Source organism: Bos indicus x Bos taurus, chromosome 15 (assembly GCF_003369695.1).
Source record: "Bos indicus x Bos taurus breed Angus x Brahman F1 hybrid chromosome 15, Bos_hybrid_MaternalHap_v2.0, whole genome shotgun sequence".
Classification (NCBI taxonomy): Eukaryota; Metazoa; Chordata; class Mammalia; order Artiodactyla; family Bovidae; genus Bos; species Bos indicus x Bos taurus.
In genome coordinates this window covers 82,126,762-82,146,453 of record NC_040090.1, presented here as the reverse complement: position 1 = coordinate 82,146,453, position 19,692 = coordinate 82,126,762, and the positions used below count along the sequence as shown (strand labels likewise).

The 19,692-nt window shown below is 38.5% G+C and overlaps 1 protein-coding gene and 1 pseudogene across 11 annotated transcripts in view; both read right to left on the bottom strand.

The window, feature by feature from the left end:
• Nucleotides 1–19,692, bottom strand: part of GRIA4 (glutamate ionotropic receptor AMPA type subunit 4) — a 678,364-nt gene that overhangs the window by 357,560 nt on the left and 301,112 nt on the right. The gene's annotated exons all lie outside the window — the stretch shown is intronic.
• On the bottom strand, nt 13,275–13,839 carry LOC113905953 (annotated as a pseudogene).

Here is a 19,692-nt window from a genome sequence, read left to right as displayed (position 1 = left end):
GGTGGCTCAGATGGTAAAGAATGCACCTGCAATGTAGGAGACCTGGCATTGATCTCTGGTTTGGAAAGACAGAGAGTAAAAATTCACACATTTATAGAAAAACTGAAATCACACACCCCTTAGTTATAAAGGATATTCAATAACCCTTCTGTGGTTATTATCACTAAAACAAAAGCATATGCTTAAAGAGTCTCAAAACTTCAAAATATCTTAGTATGAAAACTTTGGGTTGTGAGAATTTGTTTCTAAGAAACTATGTTAACATCAAACACATATCTTGGTAGAATGCATGTTTACTCAGAATCATTCATTAAAAAGTTAATGCTGATGAATTTGTGAGATTAATTAGTAATTATCTGGAAATATCCTGAGGGAATGAGGCAAAAGCCAGATAAGTTTCCTGGTGGGAAAAGGTCTAAACTGCATAGGTCAAGGGTTATTGATACTACAACTGATAGAGAACTTAGTCCCAGGACAGATACACTATGTGTGACCTGATTATAAGTCGTGCTAAATTCACTGAGGGGAATAGTTTGCAAGCTTATCTTTATGCTTTAGAAAACATATTGAGTTTTTCTTAGGCATCATCTCCTGCTTCTGCTTCAGATCTGTTTATTTTACAATTAACAAAAGTCTACCCTCTCCTCTGAATCTTTAAGCAAACATTACTCAAAAAGCTTAATTCCTTTTGCTGATTGCAAAATAAATCTGCAGTGTAGAAATAAATGCTTCTCTTTTGGGAGGTAGGAAGACATTCTTTTTCCAACTATTTTTTTCTAGGTTATTGTGTATAATTTACTCTTGGGTTCACTGAAACTTCAAAAGTAAATATCTTTAGGATTTTCTATGTATAGTATCAGGCTTCCCTGGTGGCTCAGGTGGTAAAAAAAAATCTGCCTGCAATGCAGGAGACCCAGGTTTGATCCCAGGGTTGAGAAGATCCCCTGGAAAAGGGAATGACTACCCACTCCAGTATTCTTTCCTGGAGAATTACATGGACAGAAGAGCCTGGTTGCCTACAGTCCATGGGGTTTCAGAGTTGTACACGACTGAGTGACTAACACTTTCATATGTATAATAATATCATGTCATTTGCAAATAGTGACAGGTTTATTTCTATTTCCCCAGTTTTGATTACTTTTATTTCTTTTACTTTTCTAATTGCTGTGGCTAGGACTTCCAAAACTATGTTGAATAAAAGTGGAGAGAATGGACATCCTTGTCTTTTTCCTGATCTCAGAGGAAATGCTTTCATCTTTTCACCATTGAGTATGATGTTAGCTGTGGGTATGTCATATGTTCCCTCTGTTCCCACTTTCTGGAGAGTTATTTCAGAAAGAAAGTTATTTCTGGAGAGTCACAAATTATTTCTGAATTTTATCAAAAGTTTTTTCTGCATGTATTGAAATGTTTTTTATTCTTCAATTTGGTAATGTGGTGTATCACACTGATTGGTTTGCAGATAATGAGAAATCCTTGCCTACCTGGGATTAAATCTCACTTGATCATGGTATATGATCTTTTAATGTCTTTTTGGACACAGATTGCTGGTATTTTATTAATGGTTTTTGAATCTATGTTTATCTGGGATATTGGCTGTAATTTTCTTCCTTTATAGTATCTGGATCTGGTTTTGTTATCAGGGTGATGTTGACTTCATTGAATGAATTCAAAATTGTTCCATCCTCTGCATTTTTTTTTTTTTTTTTGAATAGGTTCAAAAGAATATGTGTTAACTCTTCTCTAAGTGTTTGTTAGAATTTGCCTGTGGAACCACCTGGTCCTAAACTTTTGATTTTTGAGAGTTTTTATGTATTAGTCAGAGATGATCTCTCCATATCGATTTAAATTCCATGGCTCGAAAGAAGGGCCCCTCCTAAGTCTTGATGTTCTTTCAGCCATACTGACCTAGATTCAGAGCAACATCTGACATTCAGCTTCATCTTCATCCTTACTGATCTCGAGAACTTATTTGTCTTTCCTTACCTAAAGTCCAAAAGTTTGTTCCTTCAAGATCTTTATACTTTCTCCAAATTAAAAAGACTAAATTTCCCACAAAAAAAAAAATTACAAATTCAGTTAATATTTATAATCAGTCTGTTCATATTTTCTATTTCTTCCTGGCTTAGTTCAGTGCAGCCGTTTAGTTGTGTCTGACTCTTTACAACCTCATGGACTGCAGCACACCAGGCTTCCCTGTCCATCACCAATTCCTGGAGCTTGCTCAAACTCATGCCCATAGAGTCAGTGATGCCATTCAACCATCTCATCCTCTGTCTTCCCCTTCTCCTCCTGCCTTCAATCTTTCCCAGAATAAGGGTCTTTTCCAGTGAGTTGGCTCTTTGCATCAAGTGGCCAAAGTATTGGGGTTTCAGCTTCAGCATCAGTACTTCCAATGAATATTCAGGACTGATTTCCTTTAGGATTGACTGGTTTGTTATCCTTGCCATCCAAGGAACTCTCAAGAGTCTTCTCCAACATGAGTTCAAAAGCATCAGTTATTTGGCCCTCAGCTTTCTTTATAGTCCTACTCTCATATCCATACATGACTACTGGGAAAACCATAGCTTTGACTAGATGGATCTTTGTCTGTAAAGTAATGTCTTGGCTTTCTAATATGCTGTCTAGGTTGTCAGCTTTTCTTCCAAGGAGGAAGCATATTTTCATTTCATGGATGCAGTCACCATCTGCAGTGATTTTGGAGCCCCCCAAAATAAAGTCTGTCACTGTTTTCATTGTTTCCCCATCTATTTGCCATGAAGTGATGGGACCAGATGCCACGATCTTTGTTTTTTGAATGTTGAGTTTTAAGCCAGCTTTTTCACTTTTCTCTTTCACTTTCATCAAGAGGCTCTTTAGTTCCTCTTCACTTTCTGCCATAAGGGTGGTGACATCTGCATTCTGCTGCAGCTTCTAAGTCACGTCAGTTGTGTCTGACTCTGTGCGACCCCATAGACGGCAGCCCACCAGGCTCCTCTGTCCCTGAGATTCTCCAGGCAAGGGTACTGGAGTGGGTCACAAGTGCCTTCTCTGGACATCTGCATATCTGAAGTTCTTGATATTTCTCCTGGCAATCTTGATTCTAGTTTGTGTTACATTCAGCCTGGAATTTCGCATGATGTACTCTGCATAAAAGTTAAATAAGCAGGGTGACAATATACAGCCTTGACATGTTCCTTTCCCAATTTAGAATCAGTCTTTTGTTCCATGTCCAGTTCTGTTGATTCTTGACCTGCATACATATTTCTCAGGAGACAGAGGAGGTGATCTGATAGTCCCATCTTGAAGAATTTACCACAGTTTGTTGTAATCTGCACAATCAAAGATTTTGGCATAATCAGTTAGACAGATGTTTTTCTGCATTTCTCTTGCCTTGTATATGATCCACCAGATATTGACAATCTGATCTTTGGTTCCTCTGCCTTTTTGAAATTCATCTTGAACATCAGTAAGTTCTCAGTTCACATACTGTCGAAGTCTGACTTGGAGAATTTTAAGCATCACTTTGCTAGTGTGTGAGATATGTGCAATTGTGCTGTAGTTTGAACAATCTTTGGCATTGCCCTTCTTTGGGATTGGAATGAAAACTGACATTTTCCAGTCCTGTGGCCATTGCTGAGTTTTCCAAATTTTCTGGCATATTGAGTGCAGCATTTTCACAGCATCATCTTTCAGGATTTGAAATAGCTCAACTGGAATTCCATCACCTCTACTAGCTTTGTTCATAGTGATGCTTCCTAAGGCCCACTTGACTTTGCATTGCAGGATGTCTGACTCTCAGTGAGTGATCATGCCATAGTCATACAAATGAGCAATATACACTTTAAAATGCATGTGTATTAAAAATAAAGGTTAAAGAGAGTTCCCCAGAAAAGAAATTCATATAATATAATAAAAAGTATTCAACCTTAAAAAAAGTGAATGGAAGTTGCATTCCATTATTGCCTAGGTGAATATTCCAGGATTATTGCCTAGGTGATGGGAGATTATAAGTGGTTTCTAAAAGAACTCTGAGTTGAATTGATCCTACCTATAAATAGAAAGAGTGAACACTCAAGATGGCAGAGTAGATGGACTTTTGCTAATCTTCTCCTGTGATTGCACCAAAATTGCAACTAGCTGCTGAACAACCATCAATGGGAGAGTGTTGGATCCCACCAGAAATTATACTCCCTGTCTAAGGGTAAAGGGAAAGACACAACAACATGGTAGGAGGGGTGCAATCACATTTAAAATCAAATCTTATACTGCCAGAGATGCTTGGAGGGAACAAACAAAATCTTGTGTGCACTAGAACCAAGGAAAGGAACAGTGATCCTCACAAAGACTGAGCCAGACCTGCCTGTGAGTGTTTGAGGGTCTCCTGCAGAGGCAAAGGTCAGCAGTGTCCTGCCACAGGGACAAGGATCTGGCAGCAACAGTCCTGAGAGTCTCAGTGTGTGGCATAAGTCCTCTTGGAGGAGGTCACCATTAGCCCCACTATAGAGTCACCAAGCAGGCGACCCACAAACAGGACAACAATTGCAACAAAGAAGTTCTATACTGTTGTGAAAGTTCTAGTGCCCACAACAAATTCTCCAACCTGGGGATCCAGCAAAGGGACTGAGAACCCCCAAGGAATTTGACTTTGAAGGCCAGTGGGTTTTAATTACAGAACTTCCACAGGACTGGGAAGTTCTTGGAGGGCATAAACAAAACCTTGTGTGCACCAGGGCCCAGGAGAAAGGAGCAGTGACCCCACCAGAGACTGAGCTAGACTTGCCTGTGAGTGTTCTGGAGTGTCCTGGTGGAGGTGTGGGTCAACAGTGGCCTGTTGCAGGGCCAGGGACACTGACTATAGCAGTTCTGGTGTTAGTGGAAGCATGCTGACTGAAACCACTCGCCCTGGCCAGGCAGGCACCATTGTAACATTTTGCATTGTTTTATGATAAGAGGTCCTGGTAAGGAACACAAAACTAATAAACCACCACCAACTGGAAGAGTTCAGGAAAGGTCAAAAGGAGACACCAATTGTCCAACCACTTCCAAGAATCCTTCTCACTAGCATCCATTGTGGATAAGCAATGTGTGTGCCACCAGGAAAGACTCTGAGTCAGAATGCAGAATGATTGGCCAAAGACAACACAGAAACTAATCCCATCACCATAAAAGTGAGCCATGTGGTAGAGCATTTATCCTGGATTCCCTTACCTTACTGTTCTCTGCCCACCTTTCCAATAATCTCTTGCTTTGTCAGCACATGTGTCTCCTCGAACAATCCATTACTGAGGGTTAGACAAGAGCCCGCTTTCAGGCCCTGAAAGGGGTCCCCCTTCCTGCGACACTGGGAATCATGATATGCTGTCTTAAATCCTTTTGGAGGAGGTTGTCATTAACCCTACAATAGTTTGAGCTCAAAGCAAACTACAGGGAAGGAATACAGACCCACACATCAGCATAAAATTGGATTAAAGATTTACTGAGTACGGCCAGAGCAAGACCCAGTTTTCTCCACAGCCAGTCCTTCATATCAGGAAGATTTCACAAGTCTCTTATCTTCATGAATCAGAGTGCAGACAGAATGAAAACCACAACCACAGATAACTAATCAAACTGACCACATGGATAGCTCAATGAAACTATGAGCCATGCTGTGCAGGACCAACCAAGATGGACTGGTCATGATGGAGCATTCTGACAAAACATGGTTCACAGGAGAAGGGATTCAGCATACTTGTCTTGAGAACCACATAAACAGTATGAAAAAAACAAAAAGGTATGACACTGAAAGATAAACTCACAGTTCAGTAGGTACCAATATGCTACTGGAGAAGAGCAGAGAAACAGCTTCAGAAGAAATGAAGAGGCTAAGTGAAAGCTGAAATGATACCTAGTAGTTGGTGTGTCTGGTGGTGAAAATAGAGTCTGATGCTGTAAGGAAAAATACTGCAAAGGAATCTAGAATGGTAGGTCCACGAATCAAGGTAAATTGGAAGTGGTCAAGCAGGAGATGGCAAGAGTGAACATCGACATTTTAGGAATCAGTAAAATGAAATGGATGGGAAGGGGCAAATATAATTCAGATGAAACTATATTTCATCTACTACTTTGGTCTAGAATCCTTTAGAAGAAATTAAGCTGCCCTCAAAGCCAACAAAAGAGTCCAAAATACAGTCCTTGGGTGCAGTCTGAAAAATGACAGCATGATGTCAGTTTGTTTTCAAGGCACACCATTCAACATCAAAGTAATCCAAATCTATGTCCCAACCACTAATGCCGAAGAAGCTGAAGTTGAATGGTTCTGTGAAGACCTACAAGTCCTTCTAGAACTAACACACACACACACACACACACACACGAAAAAAGATGTACTTTTCATCACGGGGAGGGGAATGCAAAAGTAGGAAGGCAAGAGATATCTAGAGTAATAGGCAAGTAAACCTAAGAGTAAAACATGAAGCAGAGCAAAGACTAACAGAGTTTTGCCAAAAGAGTCCACTGGTCATAGCAAAAACCCTCTTCTAACTACACAAGAAATGACTCTACACATGGATGCCACCAGATGGTCAAAACTGAAATCAGACTGATTATATTCTTTGCAGCCAAAGATGAAGAATCAGCAAAAACAACACTGTAAGCTGACTGTGGCTCAGAATATGATGATCTCCTTATTGCAAAATTCAGACTTAAAATGAAAAAAAAGTAGGGAAAACCACTAGGCCATTCAGGTATGACCTAAATCAAATACCTCACAATTATACAGTGGAAGTAATAAATATATTCAAGGGATTAGATCTGATAGAATACCTGAAGAACCATAGATGGAGGTTTGTACAGGAGGCAGTGATCAAAACCACCCACAAGAAAAAGAAATGCAAAAAAGGAAAAATGGCTGTCTGAGTCGGCCTTACAAATAGCTGAGAATAGAAGAGAAGAAAAAGGCAAAGGAGAAAAGAAAAGATATACCCATCTGAATGTAGAGTTCCAAAGACTAACAAGGAAAGATAAGGAAGCCCTCCTAAGTGAGCAATGCAAAGGAATAGAGGAAAATAACAGAATGGGAAAGACTAGCGATTTCTTTAAGTAAATTAAACATACCAAGGGAACATTTCATGAAAGGATTGGCAGAGTAAAGGACAGAAATGGCAGGGGCCGAACAGAAGCAGAGATAGTAAGAAGTGGCAAAAATACACAGAAGAGCTATACAAGAAAGATCTTAAAGACTAGCATAACACAATGTTGTGATCACTAACCTAGAGCTAGACATCCTGGAGTGTGAAATCAAGTGGACCTTAGGAAGCAACCCTATGGACAAAGCTAGTGGAGATAATGGAATTCTAGTTGAGATATTTCAAATCCTAAAAGATGATTCTGTTAAAGTGCTGCACTCAATATGCCAACAAATTTAGAAAACTCAGCAGTGGCCACAGGACTGGAAAAAGTCAGTTTTCATTCCAATCCTAAAGAAAGGCAATGCTAAAGAATGTTCAAACAATTTCACTCCTTTCGCATGCTAGCAAGGTAATGCTCAAAATTCTCCAAGCTAGGATTCAACAGTACTTGAACCAAGACTTCCAGATGTACAAGCTGTATTTAGAGAGAGCAAAGGAACCAGAGATCAAGTTACCAACATCAACTGGATCATAAAAAAAGCAAGATAATTTGAGAAAAAAAATTACTTCTGCTTCATTGACTATAGGAAAGCCTTTGACTATGTGCATCACAACAAACTGTGGAAAATTTTTTAAAAGATGGGAAATGAGGCCACCTTTTCTGCCTCCTGAGAAACCTGTATGCAGGTTAAGAAGCAACAGTTAGAATTGGACATGGAACAATGGACTGGTTCCAAATTAGGAAAGCAGTATGTCAAGGTGGTATATTGTCACCCTTCTTATTTAACTTATATGCATAATACATTATGCAAAATGTCAAGGTAGATGAATCTCAAACTGAGATCAAGATTGCCAGGAGAAATAGCAATAACTTCAGATATGCAGATGAGAGTCAGTTCCTAGGCAGGTTGATAAGAAGTCCGGGTGTCCCCAAGGAGAGAGGGGTCAGGAATTCTCAAGGAGGAAAGAACAAACTTTTTTTTTTTTTTGGTCTACATTCCTTCAGTTCAGTTCAGTTCAGTTCAGTTGCTCAGTCACGTCCGACTCCTTAGTCTTAGTCAATTACACAACTCAGTCTAAACTCTGTACTAGGGATTCTACAACAACAATGTATCCTGCTTGAGGACAGTTTCTTCTTCCTGAAAACCTTATGAGTAATCCTGGTATCTTAGAATGTAAATTGTGGGAGTGGGTCTGGTAATATTTTTACAACTTCCAGGCATTCTTTGGATTCATTGTAATAACTAATTAAAAGATATATAACTCCATTGCTAACACTAGCAAGGGGGTACTCTTTCTGCCCCCTTCTGATAACTATATCAGAAGCTTTCTCTATCCCTTTTATACTTTAATAAAACTCTATTACACAAAAGCTCTGAGAGATCAAGCCTCATTTCTGGCCCTGGATTGAATTCTTCTCCTCTGGAGGCCAAGAATCCCAGTGTCTTTCATGGTTCAGCAACAATGTTTCACAGATGACACAACCCAGATGGCAGAAAGTGAAAAGGAATTAAAGAGCCTCTTGATAAAGGTAAAAGAGGAGAGATAACAGGCTGGCTTAAAATTTAGCTTTCAAAAACCTAAGATCATGGCATCCAGTACAATCACTTTTGTCAAATAAATGAGGAAACAGTGGAAATAGAAACTTTATTTTCTTGGGCTGAAAATCACTGTGGATGATGACTGAAGCCATGAAATTAAAAGACAATTGTTCCTTGGAAATGAAAGCTATGAAAAACCTAGACAACATTTTAGAAGGCAGTTGTTCCGTTGGAAGTTCTAAACTTCCGTTTAGAAGTTAGTAGTTCCGTTGGTCAGGCATGTCCAAATATTTGAGACCTATGGGCTGCAGCACACCAGGCTTCCCTGTCCTTCACCATCTCCCAGAGCTTGCTCAAACTCATATCTACTGAGTCAGTGATGCCATTCAACCGTCTCATCCTCTGTTTTCCCTTTCTCCTCCTGCCTTCAATCTTTCTCAGCATGAAGGTCTTTTCCAATGAATCAGCTCTTCACAACAGGTAGTCAGAGTATTGGAGCTTCAGCTTCAACATCAGTACTTCCAGTGAATATTCAGTGTTGTTTCCTTTACGATTGACTGGTTTGATTTCTTTGCTGTCCAAGAGACCCTCAAGAGTCTTCTCCAGCACCACAGTTCAAAGGCATCGGTTCTTCAGTGTTCAGCCTTTTTTACTGTCCAGCTCTCACATCTGTACATGACTACTATAAAAATCATAGCTTTGGATCTTTGTAGGCAAGGTCATGTCTCTGCTTTTTAATATGCTGTCAAGGTTTGTCGTTGCTTTTCTTCCAAGAAAAGTGCATATTGTTGTAAAGAACAGTATTACATAGGAACCTGGAATGTTAGGTCCATAAATCAAGTTAAATTGGATGTGATCAAACAGGATATGGCAAGAGCGAACATCAACAGTTCAGGAATCAGTGAACAAAAATAGACAGGAATGGGAAAATTTAATTTCAGATGACCATTATATCTAATACTGTTGGCAGGAATCCCTTAGAATAAGTGTAGCAGCCCTTATAGTCAATAAACAGTCCAAAGTGCAGTACTAGTGGGCAGTCTCAAAAATTATAGAATAATTCTGGTTTGTTTCCAAGGCAAAACATTCAACATCACAGTAATCCTAGTCTATACCCCAACCACTAATGCCGAAGAAGCTACAGTTGAATGGTCCTATGGAAACCTACAAGATCTTCTAGAACTAACACTAAAAAAAGATGCCATTTTCTTTATAGAGACCCAGAATGCAGTAGTAGGAACTCAACATATACCTATAGTATCAGACAAGTTTGACCTTGGAGTACAAAATGAATGAGGAGAAAGACTACCAGACTTTTGCCAAGGGAATGTACTGGTCATAGTATCCCCTTCTTCCAACAACACAAGAGACAACTCTACACATGGACATCACCATGTGGTCAATACTAAAATCAGACTGGTTATATTCTTTTTTAGCTGAAGATGGAGTAGCTCTATACAGTCAGCAGAAACAAGACCAGGAGCTGACTGTGGCTCAGTTCATGGACTACTTATTGCAGAGACATTACTTTTCCTGTAAAGGTCCTTATAGTCAAAGATATGGTTTTTCCAGTAGTCACTTATGGATGTGAGAGTTGGATGATAAAAAAAGCTGAGTGCCAAAGAATTGATGCTTTCAAACTGTGGTGCTGGAGAAGACTCCTGAGAGTCCCTTGGACTGCAAGGAGATCAAGCCAGTCAGTCCTAAAGGAAATCAACCCTGAATATTCATTGGAAAGATTGATGCTGAAGCTGCAGCTCCAATACTTTGGCCACCTGATGCGAAGAGCTAACTCATTGGAAAAGATCCTGATACTGGGAGGGATTGGGGGGCAGGAGGAGAAGGGGACAACAGAGGATGGGATGGTAGGCTGGCATCACCGACTTGATGGACATGAGTTTGAATAAACCTTGGGAGATGGTGATGGACAGGGAAGCCTGGAGTTCTGTAGTCCATGGAGTTGCAAAGAGTTGGGCACAACTCAGTGACTGAGTAACAATAAATTGAGAGTACCAATGAGTAAACAGTGCTTCTTTTCTGTAGGTTCTAATTTATATAGAAGCTTTAAGTTTTATTTCACATGAAGTATGAGATAATCACCAATATAAAATGAAGTATCTTTGATTTAAAAAAAAGTCTCTGAATGGTGGAAGAAAAAAAGAACAGGAGTATGGATGATCAAATATAGGAGAAGAACTGGAGATCCAAAGCTATGTCCTTGTTGGAATCCAACACACTGAAGGCTTTGAAAGTGTGAGGGAAGGCTACACATGATGAAACTGCTGTAAGCAGACAGTAGGGTAGGTTTGATACATTTATCTTTTTGAGAACTAATCAGTGCTCTGTAACTCCATTATCCTAATGCATTTATTCTTTTAGGCAACTCCTTGTGTCAATCAATGCCCCATTGAAAATAGAGATTCCATTGTTTTCAAGTAACTGCTATCCATTTAAAATGCAAAGTCCATAAATGTTAGCTATTGAATATAAATGTGGATATTTGTCTTATTTGGATGACTTACTATGATCATAGAAATAGAGTATGAGCTCTGTACTCTGTAACATTGATGGGACTTTTAATGTTTTCCTTGATTCGTGTCTAAAACATCCTCCCTTCTACTTAGTTATTTAAAGATTTTATTTGCATTCACTTGGTAAAACAAGAAGGTAATTTTTAAAAGGTGTGTGCATCTTTGCAACAAATATATATTTAGGGATTTCCACAAGGCATTAATGGTCTCCTTTTCTGAACATATAATCTGTAAGATGGAATCCCTGAATTTATAATAAAATAAGATTCAGTAATAGAAGCTAAAAGGCTTTTAAAAACATCAGGGAAACTTTAGGAAACATGAGGAGACCACTATCCTTAGTTCAAGGGGAACTCCTTACCAAATCTTCACCAATAATTCCCTTTAACAGAAATTTGGAATAAAAACTAAGAAGACTCAATCCAGTTCAGTCTGGCTTAGACTCATGAATTAATATCTGTGGAATGAATCAGTATCTGACCCATTCTTTCTTTTTTTTTTTTTTTTAATCTACACTTTTTACTAAAAAGAATGAGGAAAGTCCAACTGTATTGAGATGGAGATAACTCAGAGACACTAAGTGAAAATAAACCATGGAATATATATAATTATGATTCCATTTTTATGTTTAAGGAAAAAAAAAGAAGTGACCATGTAGTACCCTTGCTTAAAAAAGTGTTCTGCGGTTCCCCAATGCCAACCAAGTGAAACTCAAACTCCTTACCTGGAATGTAAGCCCCTTCACTGTTTAGACCCTGTCAACCTCTTCAGCCTCATCCATGAGCACTGAGTTCTATCTATGACTAAATTGCCCTTCACCATCTCTTTTTGTCTCTCATATTTTAGCAGGAATTAGAATCACCTGGAAATCATTAAAATACTGATTGTGGGCCTCATTCATAGGATTTCTGATTTAAATCTGAAAAGGGGAGGCAGTTCCCAGAATTTCTAACAAGTTCTTGGGTGATCTGATACAGCTATTATAAGAACCACAGTTTGACAGCTGTCACTTTTACAATGATATGATTCAACTTCATCACCTGTATAAAGGCTGACCAATCATATTTATTTGCCCAGGACAGAAAGTCCCATGAGCAAAAAAACCCCTTAATCTGAGGAAAACTGGGATGGTGGTTACTACCCTTCCTGTATAAGAATCTTTCCCAGGTTGCACATGGGATACTGCTACTGTCAAGTAGCCCTTCCCTATAGCCAGGCTGATAGGAAGTCACTGAGAAAGGAATCCCATCACCATGACTGACTTTTTGCTAGAGCAAGAATATTTAACAAAGTTTCTCAAATTCAGACTCCTCCATATTCTCTTTATTTCCTTGAGAACAGGTTTTAGTCCTCCAGTCCTTGTAAACACTGAACACAACTGGTGTGGAATCACACTATAAGCATCCATTTACTTGCCCTATGTTGCCAGGCTGAGTTTAAGGGAGAAATTGGGACAAATACAACAGAGCACTGTTGTGAGCTTGTTACTCAGTTCAAAGTGGGTCTTGTCATGGAATGACAGCTCCACATGGGCCAAAGCAGCTGACTTTCTATTGTTTCCAAAGGTTACCCAATACAACAAAGGTCACTCATGATCCTTCCATGGTCCCTGATGCTGTTCCTGCTCACTGTTGATCAGAGTCAATCATTTTTCATTGACTGGGATTCCTCTTCCCAAGGGGTCAGAGGTCTGAGAGCTGACTGCATCGCACAAGACCATCTCAACAACATGTGTAGATCTGCTTCTCCCATGTGGCTACCTTGTACACAGGGTCACAGTCAGCCCCAGTGATCTCAGTCATATAGTTTAAGTCTTGCTGGACAATGAAACAGCTTCCATCACCTTGGCTAGCAATGAATCCGTTTCTGAAACTCAGCAGGGACATAACTGGTGCTCCTGATCTGTGGATGACTTGTACTGCAGTCCTTGGACTCCTTACATCCAGCTGATAAATGTTTCCATCCTGTGTCCCAGCCAATAGCAAGAATTCAGAAAGAAAAGTACAGCAGTTGAAGGCATTTGAGCCAATAAAGAGAAACAGCGGCTTCCTGCTCTGCAGTTCCAAGCACTGAAGTTTCTTATATTCTTGGGCCAACAGCAGCATTTTTGACTCTGTTCCAACCTCTCATTCACCTTTGTGACCTTTGAAGGTCACCACACACCTAGCATCTTCAGTTGACCATATCTTCACCAGGGCATCCATTCCCCAACTCAGAACCACAAGGCCTGATGGGAAAAACCTGCAACAATTCACATCAAACACATGTCCTTCCAATACTCTTCTGAGCTTTCCATTGGAGGCCTGCCAGATCTTCATGCTCCCATCAGTGCTAGAGAACACACCAAGGCCTCCTCTGCTGGAAATGTCCAGGCATGTTTTACTCTTTGTATGAATTCTGGAAAAAGTAGTATATGGTGCCAGAATCTTTGAAGATACATTTTCCTTTGGACATGAAACATGAATCCTTTTCTTATGTATTTCATTCACAATAAATCCTTCAGAAGCTGTAACCTCTGGGATGCCATCAAGGCCAATTCCTTGACAAGTTAGGCTGCCATACAAAGTTGGTTTCCCTGGGGGGTGACAGCTCAGCTAGGCCTCCCCTTTGTCCTTCCTGAGAGCCTGGGCCCAGGCTCTGAATCCACACAGGTGCCGCCATCTTGACCCGCCTCCACCAGCCCGCCCCTTCCGCTCTCTTCAGTATCTGACCCATTCTTGAAACATAATAACTATGAAGTGAAAACACGAACCAAAAGAGCATCCTCCTGCCTGGCCTGGTGATTTTTCAGCTCTTGATCCTTTTCCCTCACTGAGACCTCTTTGTATTCTTGACTTTGGGACCAGGAAACACCACCAATGAAGCAAAGGCCATAAATGTGAGCTATTGAATATAAATGTGGATATTTGTCACATTTTGATAACTTATATATGCGCTGATCTCTGTACTCTAACATTGACGACACTTTTAATAATGTTTTCCTTGATTGGTGTCTTAAACATCCTCCTTTGTACTTAGTTATTTAAAGATTTTATTTACATTCCTGTTACTTACATTCCTGTTTATTTGCATTCCTGTTACAGTACACTCCTGTTACTTTCAAGTGAGCGGTTGGAAGAAGTAACTCTTTTTTGAGACTATTATTATAGTTTAATTATTCATATAAAAGTTACTGGGATGCATGGCTGCCATTCTAATATGTAAACTGGATTCTAGAAAGTGAACTTTTCCAGGTATTTTTTCATATTTCCATGAACTATGAACACTTCATCCTGATGGTGTTTGAAATCATAAAAAAAAAGATGATATTTGATTAACGTGTTATTTAGGTCACCATTAAAGCAATGGTAAAGATTTTCCTCAACGATTATGCACTAAAAGGAGTAAGGACTTATTTTAACAGATGTAAAGAAAGACATCGGAGAAGGCAATGGCACCTCACTCCAGTACTTTTGCCTAGAAAATCCCATGGACGGAGGAGCCTGGTAGGCTGCAGTCCATGGGGTTGCTAGAGGCGGACACGACTGAGAGACTTCACTTTCACTTTTCACTTTCATGCATTGGAGAAGGAAATGGCAACCCACTCCAGTGTTCTTGCCTGGAGAATCCCAGGGACGGGAAGCCTGGTGGGCTGCTGTCTATGGGGTCGCACAGAGTCGGACACAACTGAAGCGACTTAGCAGCAGTAGCAGCAGCAAGGAAAGACATATGAATATTAAATAGAATGGTTCATCTCCATAGGGAATGAATGAGGACCTATTTAGCAATAAATTGGTAGGTGAACATTTCCTGCAGTTTTATTGTTGCTGTTGATTGTCACTGCTGCTGCTGCTAAATCACTTCAGTCGTGTCCGACTCTGTGTGACCCCATAGACGACAGCCCACCAGGCTCTCCCGTCCCTGGGATTCTCCAGGCAAGAACACTGGAGTGGGTTGCCATTTCCTTTTCCAATGCATGAAAGTGAAAAGTGAAAGTGAAGTCTCTTGGTCGTGTCGGACCCTCAGCGATTCCATGGATTGCAGCCTACCAGGCTCCTCCGTCCATGGGATTTTCCAGGCAGAAGTACTGGAGTAGGGTGCCATTGCCTTCTCTAGTTGATTGTCACTAAGTCTGTCCAATTCTTTTCTGACCTTACAGACTGTAGCCTGTCTGGTTCCTTTGTCCATGCAATTTTACAGACAAGAATACTGGAGTGAGTTGCCATTTCCTACTCCAGGGGAATCTTCCCAAAACAGGGATTCTCATATATATTACTCACATATATTAATTTTTTCCCTTGACCACATTATTTAATTTTTTCCTCATGTTTAACTTAGATATATACAGTGTGTCTTTTTGTTTTTTAAGCATCTTGAGTTGAAAGATTAGTTTATTTGTATCTAATTTTCTTGTTTTATGATACATTTCTTCAAAAGTATGAAATTACCTCTCAGTACAATTTCAATTACATTGCACATATTTTTGTAATTTACATTTGGAAATAATTTCAGTTTACAGAAAAGTTTAAGTATAAAAATAATACAGACAAATCCATATACACAAATTTACTTAGAGTTATCAATTTTACACACAAATATGTATATCTGTCTATCTATATATACGTGCACATATATATATTCCATGGGTTATACATACTTTTTTCTGACACAAAATGTATGGATTACGATCCTTTAATCCTAATCATTTCAGTGCTTATTTCTTAAATATTAGCTGTGTAAATCAATCAATACCTAGTTTACTTAAGAATGTTAATTATACCTTCTTAGAGGAATTTGTTTAAAAAAAAAAGGGACTGAAGCTTTAGTGTGACCTCATATAGAGGTAGAGACTCAGGAATCATTCAGATAAAAATTATTTAAAAACACTTTTACCATTAAAAGCAATGGTACAAGCGGCATTGGCTCCAGAGAGAATGTTGAGAGAGCCAGAGTTGAGCAGTAAGGACTGAATGTGGAGAATATTAACGCTTAGGATGAGGAACATAAAGCAGAGAACAAACAGCACAGTTGTCCCTTAGTATCTGCAGAGTATCAGTTTCAGGACTGCTGCAGATTCAGAAATCCACAGTTGCTCAAGTCCCTTATATGAAATGTAGTATTTGCATGAAACTCTGTACATCCTCCAATATTATTTAAATAATCTTGATATTACTTATTAAACCTAATACAATATAAATACTATGTAAATAATTTTGATTTGGGGAAGTTTATAGAATTTTTTTCTGAATATTTTTGATCTGCAGTTTGTTGAATTTTCAGATGTGGAAGCTATGGCTATGGAGGTCTGACTGTACTGAAGATGATCATGGAAATGTACTGTTTTAAAAACTAGTGCAAAATAATATCAGATACTAAAAAGCAATTTAAGAAGATGCAGAATAAGAAGCATTTAAGCATATGAAATATCAGGAACAGCTTTGGATTTGGAGAGCTGAAGGTTAATTTTTGAAGAGGTTAAATCTGTAGGGTAGAGTGGTGGTAGTAGAACCCAAATTGCAAAGTGTTAAGGTGTGAAAATATAGGAAGGATTTTGTAGACTCTGTTGCAATGAATGTAATGATGAGGGACTTAGCATACTGGCTCAGGAGAGTTAAGGTTATAAAGAGTGCTGAAAGTTTGCTTACAGTTGGGGAAATTTTGGTCATATGCATAGACAAAGAAGGAAAACTGAAGGTCAAAGAGGTTGTGTAGATGACCAAAGGGTAATATGGGAGAAAATTTTTGGAGAGTTACCCTTGAACATTTGGAGAAATATCCTTGAACACTATTTCTTGAAGGCAGAAAGAACATAGGAGGAGTATTCAGATCATTCTAATGTGGATAAATACTGAGGTACCTCATGTTAAATGGCCTCAATAAAAACAACTTGATTTCCAGAGAATTAAGGGAGGGGAAAAAAGAAAGCCAGCTTGATATCTTTAAAAAATATAAAAATACTTTAAATAAGAACTTTGGGTAAAGTAACAAGATTTTAAGTAGGGATAAGCAGAAATCACTTAGCAGAAGTGAGAGCCTAGATCAGTTTGTAATGGTACAAAGCAATACCATTTTATGTCTTTCCTTAGGACTAATTGGCAGCTTAGAAATAGGGAAAGATTGAATGATTGGGTTTATTTTTAAAAATTATGTTATGTTGGAGGGTATTGCTAAGTCATGCACTCAAATACTTAATATAGTAAATATTTGGGTCATCACAGTCAAACTCTCCTTGCATCAGGATTCTATGTACATTATAAGGCTGTAGCAAGCTAGAGCAGTTTATCATCCATATTCTATATGTGTATCATATTCTATATGTGTATTACTATTACACAAAATAGTAATATAAATACATCAAATAGTAATATAACTGATGTATTATTACATGAAGAAAAATGTATATATTGATGTTACTAGCATCTTTAGTATATGTTGAAATATAAAATTCATGTCAGAACCCATGAATTAAAGTATTACTTTGCTTTTTGTTACTTAAAACTAACATAAAAGTTAAAATGTGGGAACTTAAAAAAATTTAACATCTGAATCCAAACCCCAAATGATAAATTTTGTCTAAAGCCAGCCTACTCTGATGATTCATGAATATAACACCTTCTTAGCATTTATGTGAGCTTCCCTGGTGGCTCAGACAGTAAAGAGTCTGCCTGTAGTGCAGGAAACTTGGGTTCGATCCCTGGGTTGGGAAGATCCCCTGGAGAAGGAAATGGCAACCCACTCCAGTATTCTTGCTTGGAAAATCCCATGGGTGGAGGTGCCTGGCAGGCTACAGTCCATGGGGTGGCAAAGAGTTGGACATGACTGAATGACTTCACTTTACTTTTATGCTTTAGCATTTATGGATATAGGTTTTCCTATGCTCGTTTTTACTTATTTATGTGTCACGTTCTAATTTTCATGGTTGCTTTTTCTAGTCTGCAGAAACTTACCACTTTCACTTCATTCTCCATATTGATTGTCATATTTTTGAAGCAAAAACTTTTATCATATCAAGACTCTAACTATTGTCACCCCCTTACCTAGGGCACAGAGTCCATATTCTCAGGCAGGCATATACAGTACAACTTTGTTTGTTTTCATATGTCCCAAACATTCTCAGTCCGTCCCATTCTCCCTGCCAATCATCTCCTATTTCTTTTTTATTGAACCATACTAAGTAAGTTACCATTTGTATAATATATCATGCTGCTGTATATCCTGTTGTCTCTAAAAAATACCATTCTTTACTCACTTCACCTGGAAACCTCTTAGTTACTCTTTAAAATCTGCTTAGCTTAAATGTTATCCTTTTTGAAGTCTCCTCTGACTGTCTAGGCAAATTAATCTGTGTTCTTTGTTCCTGTGCACAGTCTTGTATGTGCCTTAATGTGCCTTGTATGGTTTACACTGGTGCAGTGGTAAAGAATCTGCTTTCTAATGTGGGAGATGCCAGTTTGATCCCTAGGTCTGAAAGATCCCCTGGAGTAGGAAATGGCAGCCCACTCCAGTATTCTTATCTGGAAATTTCCATGGATAGAGGAGCTTAGCTATAGTCTATGGGGTCTCAAAGAGTTTGTTTGACAATACTGAGCACACACACACTCTTACATTAATTACATAATGGTTATCTGCATAGATATTATTACACAAGTTGTTTCGTTTAACATTTCACTTACAAGTCATTTAACTTCACCTAAATTCCAAATGCCTGTTACATATCCAACCATTGGTCTGAGGAGTTTGAACAAGACCTAGTACTTGTCTTTTGGTTCACAGTTCTTTTACTAGACCATAACCTTTTCTAGGTTACTGAAACTTTGCCCCAGAAAATGTGAACAGATCTCCATTCATGTTGAAATTTGATCTTCCAATCTCTTCCCCTTTATTCATTTAATTCCTCTCCTCCCTGGAATGCCTCCCTTTTTCTCTAGTTGAAAACATGCTTTAACTTCTTAGGCACTAACTCAAATTCTACTTCCTACTTAGGATCATTTTAGTCTCAAATCTGATAAGGGAGTCTTCTTCCTTTGAATCCTAACATTTCTTTGTAATTTTATTATGTTACTTTCTTAATGTATTTCTATTACAGTGACTTGTGTTCTGTTTTCTTTTTACTATTAAGATCTATAGTTTATGTGTATATTCATCTTGCAATAGTACACATGAATAACCATCATCCACAGATATTTGTTTAAGTCAGTTGGATGACTCAATTCATATAAGGAAAGCTCTAGTCCCCTTTGACCAAAGCATCACTTAATAGAGTCATTGAAGCCTCTATTTACAGAGAGTTCCAGGTGTTTTTGTTTGTTTGTTTGTTTGTTTTTTAAGCACTGGTTATGGTTTATTTTTCAGTTTTTAATTTTTTTCGCCATGAAAAACATAAGCAACAGTTCAGCTCCCTAAAATAGAAATATATAGATTCTTATTGTTTACTTGATATTCAAGTGGTTATTCCTTTATGTAACTGATTTCATTAGTCTATTATATTCAATTTTAATTAAAATAAAATTTTAATTTTCAAAGCCTGCTAATGCTACTCTTTTTAAGGCA